Source organism: Mizuhopecten yessoensis, unplaced genomic scaffold (assembly GCF_002113885.1).
Source record: "Mizuhopecten yessoensis strain PY_sf001 unplaced genomic scaffold, ASM211388v2 scaffold8123, whole genome shotgun sequence".
Classification (NCBI taxonomy): Eukaryota; Metazoa; Mollusca; class Bivalvia; order Pectinida; family Pectinidae; genus Mizuhopecten; species Mizuhopecten yessoensis.
In genome coordinates this window covers 1,924,811-1,934,329 of record NW_018407390.1, presented here as the reverse complement: position 1 = coordinate 1,934,329, position 9,519 = coordinate 1,924,811, and the positions used below count along the sequence as shown (strand labels likewise).

At 34.3% G+C, this 9,519-nt stretch overlaps 5 non-coding genes across 5 annotated transcripts; 2 read left to right on the top strand and 3 right to left on the bottom strand.

Annotated features, from left to right (window-relative positions):
• Positions 1 to 760: 760 nt before the first annotated feature.
• Positions 761 to 833, bottom strand: Trnak-uuu. The gene has a single exon. It is a non-coding gene; the product is annotated as a tRNA-Lys (tRNA).
• Positions 834 to 2,505: 1,672 nt separating this feature from the next.
• On the bottom strand, positions 2,506 to 2,578 carry Trnak-uuu. The gene has a single exon. It is a non-coding gene; the product is annotated as a tRNA-Lys (tRNA).
• A 3,107-nt stretch (positions 2,579 to 5,685) lies between these two features.
• On the top strand, positions 5,686 to 5,757 carry Trnaq-uug. The gene has a single exon. It is a non-coding gene; the product is annotated as a tRNA-Gln (tRNA).
• Positions 5,758 to 6,210: 453 nt separating this feature from the next.
• Trnak-uuu lies at positions 6,211 to 6,283 on the bottom strand. The gene has a single exon. It is a non-coding gene; the product is annotated as a tRNA-Lys (tRNA).
• A 2,970-nt stretch (positions 6,284 to 9,253) lies between these two features.
• Positions 9,254 to 9,326, top strand: Trnaq-cug. The gene has a single exon. It is a non-coding gene; the product is annotated as a tRNA-Gln (tRNA).
• Positions 9,327 to 9,519: the final 193 nt, after the last annotated feature.

Sequence of the window (9,519 nt, the reverse complement as noted above, 5' to 3'; positions counted from 1 at the left end):
GATACTGGTAATGTAAATAGTATTAATATTGACCGCCTAGTTTTATTGGGATTTTATGAAAAGTGGAAGAGAGTAAACAGTTATATGATTAATTTTACATTGAGTGTTGCGAGGTATTGTGTATATAAGCGGAGAAATCTTGTAATGTGTAAAGAAGGAAATGTTGATATTGATTTTTTTTTAAATTCACCTTCAAACGTTTTGTAGAATATATTTTTACATATTATAACAAAGAGAAAAATAAGGCAATATTTGCCAAATATTTCACTTAGAACAATGACGTTATTTTGTTGAGAGATGGTGATGTTTTTAAATTGTGTTTTAAATTTTGGAGTAAATGTATGCTTGTATGTTCTTTTTAATTGATTTTATATAGTGTTAACTGTTCTGATATTACTTAAAACAAGTCAAGTGATCAATCTATATTTTAAAAGCATTATCCGTGATAATTTTTTATTGATTGAAAATACAATTATATGCATTGTGAGGAACCTCGGAGGTCCCAAACCCCGGGGCCCTATGGCTGGACGAATAAATGATTGATACATTCTCAAGAAAACAAAAGCACTCAAATCTCGGTAGAACCTGAATGATAATTTATATTTTTACAATAAAAATCTTTCTTCGACAGAAAAAATCAGGATTTTACTTCGGTATTTTTTTTAAATGACATATAAATCATGGATATATCAAACAAACTCATCGTTCGGCTATATAATTTATGCTGTTTCACACGGACTAAAAGATTCAAAAATAATATCGCCCACGTAGGGACTCGAACCCTAGACCCTCAGATTAAAAGTCTGATGCTCTACCGACTGAGCTACGCGGGCTTCACGCTTCCTGATATATTCATTTATCAACGGACGAGTTCTCAAAAAACAAATATACACATTAAGCCCTCTTTATAGAGTTTCATTATAACTTATTTATTATAACTACCTTTTACTGATTTCAAACCTTCTTTTACAAATTAAACAGCAGGTTAAACATGTGCAACAAGTAGAGCAGATCGCAGAGAGGAAATTGTCCTCTCGCGACTGCGCATAGGTCATACCTACATCACCCATGGCTACATTTTGCGTCAGGAAGACCAGCTTTATTGTCATGCATGTGATCAATCATTTACAGTCAAACACTTTGTGATTGAATGCGCTGATTTCAACCAAATACGTGACAGATTTTATGATGTACCGTCTATGAAAAAATTATTCGATATAGCTTCTGTGCAATTAATATATGAATCTTTACAATAATATATGATATATTGTGCAGCCATACTTTTTCGATATTAAAGTATTTCTTCAATACTTAACATTTTTAAGCTATTAAGTTTTGGTTTGATGTGTTTATTTTCGTGAATGTCTCTTTTACAGTATTGTTGGCCCTAGGTGACTCGCATTCTCGATGGGCCGTTAAATAATACAAAATATATATATTTAACATAGTTAAGCAATGAAATGACTGGCCTACTGCTCATCCACTGATTTAGTAGGTTGAACACCATGTCTACGAATGTATTGTAAGTATCAATCTACATTAGGTCTAAATAAACAAAATAATCGAGGTTACATGACGCAATACTCATGTAATAGCATCCTTGGTGAGTTAAAACTATAGGTATGAATAAATTCATGTCGTCATTCAGATGAAATGAATTGCCATAAGAAATTGATAAATGACTTAGCTAAGTCAATACTCAAGTAAGATGTAAGTCTTATTTTCCATTGTGTTAGCGTGTTTTACAGGGATCGCAATAATATTTCTCTACCACGTAGGTCTATGCATGGTGTATATATAATGGTTAGCACTCAATCATATTACCATTTTTGTCTTCAAGAAAATATCAAGATTTTAAAACGGTGTTATTATTAACTGTAAACTGATTTAGAAATAAAAGACGAAGTCGAACATTACCAAATCATTTGTTTTTCAACCTCTTCACTAATTTAAAGAACAAATGCTTAAACAGCAACGTGCTCTTATATGTGGTAGTGTTTCCGTTCAAAGGGAAGTAACTCAATTTCGTTAATACGCCATCTAACATCGTGAAATCGATGTTATTATTGTGACGGCTAGGGATCAAACAGTTCTTATGATGTAACTATAAACATGAGACTTTGGTGTAAAACGAGAGGTGTTTAACCGTGTAGGCCCTTTGTCATTTTGAGATGTACATTCTGTCTAAGGCCTAAGCCATATATGAAGAAACTGTATTGTTATCAAATCTGAAATCATTCAAGCATTTAATATACACTGTATAAGTTAGGTCGCGATGATTTCCCAAACGGTTTGATACGATTCTGTCAAAAAAAAAAGACAAAAAATAGCATGTGACTAACAATTCATACAGAGAACTCTACCAGAATTAGTGATAGCGTCCCAAACACAAACTGTTTAACAAATAGACAAGACAAGTTTTGTGGAAAACCAAGACCTGGTTTATCATTACAGAGCCGAACTTGAAATAAGAACTTTTAATCTAAATTTTATCAAAAATAGTATCGCCCACGTAGGGACTCGAACCCTAGACCCTCAGATTAAAAGTCTGATGCTCTACCGACTGAGCTACGCGGGCTTCACGCCAGATGATTTTTGTATCAATCGGTGAATTGTCAAGCATTAATGATAGCCAAAATTTATTGATTTAGAAGGCGTGCTATTATAGACTTGTATCAATCGATACGAGGCCTACAATACAAAATCAACACGTCAACACATGGCTATCGTGTACAGTAACTACACCGATATTTATTAATTTGCGCAATAGCACCCAGTGTGACATCAGATTTAAACCGGGGCCAAGACTGACTGCCAAGGACAGAAGCAGAGTCTTTAAAATGTTCTTAAGAAGTGAGTCAATTTGTATATATATCCACAGTATAATTTTATGTTTACTGATGTATCATGCCTAAACGTACATATGGCTCAACTAGGCCAAATATATACACCCCGACCGAACCGAGTGTTTACCTCACTCTTATGTACTTATCAGATTAAACGTCTCATAAGCGTCTTTATGACACCTCTCTATTTCACAGGTTCCAGATATCAAAACAAAATTCATATCTCAAATTATTATTTAAAGGACCTAAATGAAAAATGAATACAATTGGTCTGAATAACTTTGTTTGGTGATTTTTGTAAAAAAGAAATCAATTATCCTCCTTAAAATAATTCTTAAAAAAAAATAAGAAAATAAAAATAAATTCCCAGCAACCTACCCTATTTTTTGCCTTATCAAGATCTTTGTACAGTTCTCTTACTTCTGACAAGAAACATTTGTTCATTATTTCTTTGTCCTCACAGTTCAAAGATTCTGATTTTTGGCCATTAGTCCATTTTTCCACCAGAGCTGTTAGTGTAAGCGTTCTAAGTTGGTCAGAACATCATTACTCTCCTGATTCCTGGCCATTGTCCTACTGACTCTCCACCCCTTAATCCTCAAAAAAAAACCAGTTATAATGTACATATCAAAACATCTATTGTTTACACGTGCTCCTTCGTCATTTTTATTGATAAATATTGTATTGTCATTCCCAATACCTTGTAATAAATCCAACTGACAGGCACTCGCCGTTGTATGTGAAGGGAAATATTCCCCAGGTTAGGTACAGAACAGTCATCAATATATAATCTACCTAGGGGTGAGGAGGAGCTACCACTTTGGACATTATATTCAAAAGTCAACATTTCTGAATGGCTGGAGTGATCTTTAATTTAAAATCAATTAAACAGACATATTGTAATAATGTCAAAATAAAATACTTATTTAGTGAGCTTTATTGATATTTTCCCTTCCCAGTTGTCTTGTTTTTCATCCGACACTATACAATAAATATAAGCTGACCATTCCAAAGGAGATTATCCTTTTATAAATCAATGGACAGAGGGGGTATATCGTCAGAGGGATGAAATTGTCTAACATGATTATACATTTATCATTTTTTTTTCACAAACAATTAAAAATATGTTTAATGTTACCACGGACTTCGATAACAAATTCCAGGATATTACGAGATACTCAGTATGCATGTAACAAAAATAAACATTTTTTTGTGTGTAAATAATAACAAATAGGACCTTGTCACAACCTATTATCGCCGCTGCATGTGCAATATGTACATTTGATGTTGGGTAAAGAAGCGTTTGGTCACTTTCCACTTCATTACTAATATACTTCACACAAATTATACAAACGTACACAGCAGCAATTGTAACATGGTAGAAGCACCAAGTGTATTTATACTAATGTAGGACAACAGACAAAATTCGAACAAATATTCCCATGTCAGTCAACAACATCCCCGAGGAGAAACTATTTAACATTCCGTAGAGTCAAAACCTGGAACAATCTTCCGGAGGACATTGTAGCCGCTCCAAATATCAACACTTTTAAGAAGAGAATAGATAAACCTTGGCAGAATGAAGAACTTTATTATCACCATAGGGCGAATGTATTTAAGAATGAACTTTAAATTTATATTCTATAATTGTTTAAATTCTGAGTCCAGTATAGAGGAGCTATAGCACCTCCTGTATTTGAAACTAACTTTAACTCCCATCTTTGACAGACAGCCAAATATTAGAAAACCTTGATTTACAGACTCTGGCGATGGCATGAAGGATATAAATCAAAGTAAAATCTACAGGTAACCGATTCTATTCGTTAATATGCAGAATCTACCGACGACAAAACTTCACTTGTCAATAAGGACTATGTAAAACTATTGATGGGAAATAAGTGTCTAGTATTACCAACAGAGGACTATTAGACAAGCTATTTGACTTTTTCGTCCATGCTCATTAATCAGAATAGGGAAATAGTTAAAACGTTTACCGTATTACATTTTTACATAAAGCAATTTGTAATTTTACAGACAGGCGGAGACAACTCATTTACGTTTCTGCCATGATATTGCGGAATTTAGTGTATAAAGGGACATAAATCTTTCAGTTGGTACTATTTCAGCCTTACAATGTATGTCATCAAAGAAAACAGGATGTACTGACCGTGTACTGACCTAGTAATGCAATGCAACACACCGCCTTACCATCCTAAAAAAAAACTTGAGCAATAGCTTATAGTTGACCAATAGCTTACCCTGTTTGTGGTACCGGGGATCCACTAGTATAAACATGTTGAAAGGTTATAAGTTCTGCAAGGTATGTATATGACGATACATCGGTGTTGCCTCTACCAGGAGCAGATAGGAAGTGAATAGAAAAGAAAGGACAGAGAAGCAAATAAAACATTAACGCGGGAAAATCAAATATCACGCAATGCGACAGGTGTCAGAGGTCAGTTTGTCACTGGTCAAACAGGTATACAATCACATTCACAGTTACGTCACACTCTCATACATTCCAGTCAAAACGAAAGTAATTTAAACTTTAACACACGAGACTAGGCGACAGCGATTGCGGATGCGGAGCGCGGATTACGGATTAAAATCAACGACACACATTTTAAAAAGTAATACTAATTAGACTCAATATATTTTACTGAATCTTTAGGAATATAAAGAATTAAAATAAATTGACAAATCTAATAGGGTGCCACATTAGCAATGTCCGAAAAAAAGACATTGTTATTATATAATCTATCGATATTTCATCACCTCATTCATGTACATTCCATTGTGTTTGCGCACGTTATCGAGGACACGACCTAGTCCATCAGGTGGTTCTATGGTGTAATGGTTAGCACTCAGGACTTTGAATCCTGCGATCCGAGTTCAAATCTCGGTAGAACCTGAACTAATTATACATTAATATTNCCGGCTACCTATTTCACTACTGTGAAGTTTTTCAAGAACGATAACTCTTACCTGCAATTACTATGTGTATATGGTTTTATTATAAAATGTCAATTTTTATATTGTGTATAGAGAATTAATTTTACACAATTTCAGCATTTATTAAATTGATATACATTAATGCAATACTAATATATGTCAGTATCATTTTTATTGACATTATTTTGTAAAAATATTGTGTCTTTCATTATTTTTTTTAAATTCACTCCTTTTTACATAAATTTCCATTTGAAATCCTTTAAACTCTGACGACCTAATTTTTTTTTGTGGCAGAAAATTTTCTTTACTTTAAAGCAATATAACTACAAAATTTGAAGAAATTCTACTGAGAAATGGTGACACAATCCTATTACCTTAATATACCGTTTTAAAATTAATTAAAAAATAATATCGCCCACGTAGGGACTCGAACCCTAGACCCTCAGATTAAAAGTCTGATGCTCTACCGACTGAGCTACGCGGGCTTCACGATCATGAAATTTATTATATCAATCGTGAAATACCACTGTCGTGTACCCCGTCTTTTGGTCTTTTCAAGATGGCGAATCGAGATCGTCACAGATGGTAGATCGTTACTTTAAGCTACAATATCACTTAGTTATATGTACACTCTAACCGAGACAAGTAACAAGTCTAACTCAGAAATACTCGAAATTTATATTACAGCATTTGTTTGCAGCTGATTAGTTCATAAACAACTGTGAATCCTTCACAAAGGTTGGCAAACAGTTAAACTCGGTATCGAAGCGTGGTTCGCTGCGAGTTTTTGCTCATATTGAAATACTTAAACAGTCTAGGTAATGTTTATCTTTACTGTCGGAGACACTCTCGTTTAACATCCGCTTTTACGTAATATGATGTTTATGCTCACAACCCTACGATAATTACAATAATGAAGGAAAACCATTTTGTTAGACTTGTTACTTGTCTCGGTTAGAGTGAACTTATACATAAGTGATATCGTAGCTTAAAGTGACAACCTACCTTCTGTGACGATCTCGGTCCGCCATCTTGAAAAGACCAATCCGTAACTGGTACACGACGGTGAATACTGGACAAAATCATTTTTATTAATCTAGTTTTATTATAATCTAACTCGGTATATTTCAATTAACCAAAGAAATAACTGACCTGTTGTTCATTTATATATTTACTAATGCAAGCATCGTTCCTGCCACTGTACATTTTGTATCAATCTATATAAGTCCTCAATTATATTGCGCCATACTCATGCAGTTACACCAACTGTGATAAAACTCATATGATTAATATAATGTCCTTATAATCGAACTGATTAGCTTTCCATTTATTGATTAAGTAGATCTTTATTGATTACGTCGTACTGTACAAAACAAACATATCAACACGTCTACCATATTTAGTAGTGGAGGTTACATTATTTAGGGCAATACTTATTTCATAAGTCAAACGGTAATTTTGACTTCAGAATCAACTTGTGGTCCAGACTTTGAAATGAAAGAGGCGAAAACTAAATTGATTCTGGTATTGCTAATAGAGGGAATTGCTGTGGAAATGTAAATATAACATAATGAACGACTTGGTTACGCTTAGAACATCAATAATCTTTGAGCCTTACATTACATCATGTCTGTGTGTTTGATTGGGTGGCACGACATTTCTCTGCCAAGGTTTTTTTGGATGTAATTGCTTGGCACTCAAGACTACGAATCTTTCGATCCTAGTTCAAAACTCGGTCAAAACTGCTCCTGACAAATCATTCCGAAACAAATCAATGTGAAACAGAAATATTGATGTAGTTTAAAAAAAATGATGATGACTGCTATCTAAAGTAATTCACTATGGGCGGATTGGTCGAGTGGTTAACACACCGGCCTTCCAAGCAGGCGGCTGGGGTTCGATCCCCGAAGTCGCCGTACGCATGGAATATTCAGAGAAAGTGTTGTTCTCCTGCCCACACAACTCTAACAACCCAGGTGGAGTATAAGATGGTCTGGGATGGGTGTTGCGATATCTGTGCTTGTAGCGTTCAAGTGAGGTGGCACGATAAATTATACCATTGGAAGGAAGGTCCCACTAAAAACAGAACACAATACATCTCCAGCACACACACAGGCATACACAAATAGGGAGATATAACTAGTATTTAGCGCCTGGTAAGGCAGCTCCTGCGAATTCCTCAATATTGTATTGATTAAAATATATGCTAATTGTATTGACTGTATCAAATTGTATATCTATGTTCTGTAAAGCGCTTTAGAGTGGCTTATGTCAGGTAGATAGGGCGCTATATCAAATGTTGTATATTTATTTATTTATTTATACTGAATACAAGTGGTTCTACGGTGTAATGGTTAGCACTCAGGACTCTAAATCCTGAAAATAACCTATCTTATGCATTATCATTATGATTAAGTTGTCTTTTTTCAACTCATTTGTAAATGAGCGTTGACATACCTTTTATCACCATGCTTATTTCATGTAGAAATGTACTTCTGTGATTTTTGAGTGTTTAAATATGTGTTTTATGTGAACCGTGAGGAGCCGACGCGGCCCCAACCCCGGAGGTCTTATTTGCTGGGACTAATAAAAGATCATTTTTAAAAGAAAAAAAGCACTCAGGACTCTGAATCCTATGATCCGAGTTCAAATCTCGGTAGAACCTGAATATGGCATTGTTTTTATTTCATCTTTTTCCTTCAAGCAAATTTTATAGATTTGTGACAATGGTCATTGTATATGTTTGTAAAACATGTAGAAATCAACGATGTAAGCAAACACAACCGTTTGCCTGTCTCCATTAAACCGTATTAATTGTCATTAGATAAGGATTAAACGGTCTTTATTAAATTCATGTTGATATGAATGCAAATAGGTTCATATTCCATGAAGCCTGTAACATTCCAAATGTTTATGTTTTTAATGACATTGATACAGATAGTCCCTTATATTTTCGATATTGAAGTGTCTTTGTCGTCAGTGCAAACGAGATTCCTGGAACATCATAACGTCACCAAAATGTCTACTTCAAAATTCTCATGTTCTTCGAGGCAGAAGAGGAAGCTTCAAAACGACGCTGATCAAATTGCGTTCAAAAGCTAAATGAACTCAATTTCTTCAAGTAATGCTAATAGAAGAAATTGCTCTGAAAATGTAAATATATAATGATGAATGGCTTGATAACGGTAAGACCATCAATCATTCATTGAGCCTTACATTGCATAAAATGTGTGTGTTTAATTGGGTGACACGATATTTCCTACCATGTGCGCTTTAGGATGTAGTTGCCTAGCACTAAATATTACGAATCTTTCTATCCTAGTTCAAATCTCTGTCGAAACTGTTATTGACAAACCAGTCCGAAAACATTAAATGTGAAAAAGCAATATTGATTTAATTTTAAAAAACGATGATGACTGATAAGTGAGGTAATTCACTGTAATTCGTATATATGTGGTTCTATGGTGTAATGGTTAGTACTCAGGACTCTGAATCCTGCGAATCCGAGTTCAAGTCTCGGTAGAACCTGAATGTCGCATTGTTTTTATTTAACTTTTTCCTTCAAGCTAATCTTATAGATTTGTGACATTGGTATTGAGTCATTGTATATGTTTGTAAAACATGTAGAAATCAAAGACAACCGTTTGCCCGTCTCTATTAAACCGTATTACACAAGTTCAAAAACCTCAAAAATGTTATAGCCCACGTAGGAACTCGAACA